The sequence below is a fragment of the Natator depressus genome, chromosome 2 (assembly GCF_965152275.1).
Source record: "Natator depressus isolate rNatDep1 chromosome 2, rNatDep2.hap1, whole genome shotgun sequence".
NCBI lineage: Eukaryota > Metazoa > Chordata > Testudines > Cheloniidae > Natator > Natator depressus.
Window position 1 is genome coordinate 220,998,683 of NC_134235.1, and position 2,995 is coordinate 221,001,677.

At 44.1% G+C, this 2,995-nt stretch overlaps 1 non-coding gene across 1 annotated transcript; it reads right to left on the reverse strand.

Moving 5' to 3' along the window:
* Positions 1–1,961: 1,961 nt before the first annotated feature.
* TRNAQ-CUG (transfer RNA glutamine (anticodon CUG)) lies at positions 1,962–2,033 on the reverse strand. The gene has a single exon. It is a non-coding gene; the product is annotated as a tRNA-Gln (tRNA).
* Positions 2,034–2,995: the final 962 nt, after the last annotated feature.

Here is a 2,995-nt window from a genome sequence, read left to right on the forward strand (position 1 = left end):
GTAAAAGGATAAATGGACACAAATCAGACATTAGGAATGGCAATATACAAAAACCTGTAGAAGAGCACTTCAACCTCCCTGGACACACACTAGCAGATTTAAAGGAAGCCATCCTGCAGCAAAAAAACTTCAGACCAGACTTCAAAGAGAAACTGCTGAGCTTCAGTTCATTTGCAAATTTGACACCATCAGCTCAGGATTAAACAAAGACTGTGAATGGCTAGCCAACTACAAAAGCAGTTTCTCCTCCCTTGGTGTTCACACCTCAACTGCTAGAAGAGTGCCTTATCCTCCCTGAGTGAACTAACCTCGTTATCCCTAGCCTGTTTCTTGCTTGCATATTTATACCTGCCTCTGGAAATTTCCACTACATGCATCTGATGAAGTGGGCATTCACCCATGAAAGCTTATGGTCCAATACGTCTGTTAGTCTGTAAGATGCCACAGGCCTCTTTACCTATGCTAAACAATCTGTTCCATCATGCATTTTGCTGTGATGCTGGGCGTTCCTTTCCCAGACCTGCAGAAGAGCTCTGTGTGGCACAAAAGATTGTCTGTCTCACCAACGGAAGTTGATTCAATAAAAGATATTACCTCATCTACCTCGTCTTGATAAATCTCGGATGACATTTGTGAATGGCAGGAGCAAAAGAGAAGGGAGATCGGTATGGAGCGAATGGTTTATTAGCAGGGCTGCAGGAGTCCGGCCCTAATTCTAACAGCTCATGGAACAGGATGTTCTCCTGCAATGCTGGGATTTTCAGTTTATGATAGAGTGTCTTTAAAGAGTTGCATCTTTATAGCAACATTATCTTGCACAATTTGTCCCTAAATTTGTTGTTGAAAAAAGACACCTTGAGAATGTCGTAGTATCTCAGAGAGGCACTGAACGGCACATAATTTTAAAAAGTGACATATTTTCCTTCTTTGTCTACCACTGCCTCTAATTTTGCTATTTACAAATATACATCAATCCAAATGTCATAATAAAAACAAATGTCCTGTGCACATCCTTGTCCTATGGCTATAATAAAATGCAGATCTAATATTCCATCCTGGCTAGAGGAAAAATGCACCCATTTTGTTCAGACTAAGATTCTTAGGTTCATATTTTATTTTCTGATATGTAGAGACCTCAGCAGGCTGCAGTAGGAGGCTTGTGAATACCAGAGCAAGAGCTGGCCCTTTAAATTCAGTCAGCAGCCCATTTTAGCATATAAAATCTGAAGTGTTGTAGAAAATAAAGGTTTTAATTACAGTTGGCATTTCTGAGACTGCTGCTGGCAGTGACCAGCTTGTCAAAATGAGACATCATTTGTGACACCATAACTAAGGCAATGTAAGCAAACAGGACATATTCTCACTCACCCACCTACCCACACATGCTGTCATCCAACCATATATCCTCCCTCACTCCCCAATCCACCTAGTTCTCTACTCACCCATCCGCACATGGTCATCATTGCTTTTGTTATATTCTAAGTGACAGCTATGGTCTCATGTCATAACTCCTAATCTTTTCAGTAGAATAAACTCATTGCAGGCAACTGGAAGCCTGGGTAGGTGTATAGAATGCATTTAAAGCCCTCCATACCCTAAGTATCAACAAGCACATACAGGAAACAGCTGCAGAGCAAAGTTATTTTCTGAGTGTCAAACAGATTGGACAGGGAAGTAGATGCAAATGCAGTGGCTCTACCATAGATTCGAACTCTCTGGGGGTCAGGGAAGGGACTCTAAAACTACTTGACTGGGAGAGCTCTGGACATATTCAATAAGATCATAGAATATCAGGGTTGGAAGGGACCTCAGGAGGTCATCTAGTCCAACCCCCTGGTCAAAGCAGGACCAATCCCCAATTTTTGTCCCAGATTCCTAAATGGCCCCCTCAAGGATTGAACTCACAACCCTGGGTTTAGCAGGCCAATGCTCAAACCACTGAGCTATCTCTTCCACAAACAAGGTCCCACTGAGATTTGAACTCAGATCACTGGATTCAGAGTCCAGCGTGCTAACCATTACACCATGGAACCAGCATATATAGAAAAGGTGGACGAGCACAAGTCCATGGGGCTGGATGCACTGCATCCGAGAGTGCTAAAGGAGTTGGCAGATGTGATTGCAGAGCCATTGGCCATTATCTTTGAAAACTCATGGCGATCGGGGAAGGTCCCGAATGACTGGAAAAAGGCTAATGTAGTGCACATCTTTAAAAAAGGGAAGAAGGAGGATCTGGGGAACTACAGGTCAGTCATCCTCACCTCAGTCCCTGGAAAAATCATGGAGCGGGTCCTCAAGGAATCAATTCTGAAGCACTTAGAGGAGAGGAAAGTGATCAGGAACAGTCAGCATGGGTTCACCAAGGGCAAGTCATGCCTGACTAATCTAATTGCCTTCTATGATGAGATAACTGGCTCTGTGGATGAGGAAAAGCAGTTGATGTGTTCTTCCTTGACTTTAGCAAAGCTTTTGATATCGTCTCCCACAGTATTCTTGGCAGCAAGTTAAAGAAGTATGGGCTGGCTGAATGGACTATAAGGTGGATAGAAAGCTGGCTAGATTGTCGGGCTCAACGGGTAGTGATCAATGGCTCCATGTCTAGTTGGCAGCTGGTATCAAGCAGAGTGCCCCAAGGGTTGGTTCTGGGGCCGGTTTTGTTCAATATCTTCATGAATGATCTGGAGGATGGCGTGGATTGCACCCTCAGCTAGTTTGCAGATGACACTAAACTGGGAGGAGAGGTAGATACGCTGGAGGGTAGGGATAGAATACAGAGGGCACTAGACAAATTAGAGGATTGGGCCAAAAGAAATCTGATGAGGTTCAACAAGGACAAGTGCAGAGTCCTGCACTTAGGATGGAAGAATCCCATGCACCGCTACAGACTAGTGACCGAATGGCTAAGCAGCAGTTCTGCAGAGAAGGACCTAGGGGTGACAGTGGACGAGAAGCTGGATATGAGTCAACATTGTGCTCTTGTTGCTAAGAAGGCCAA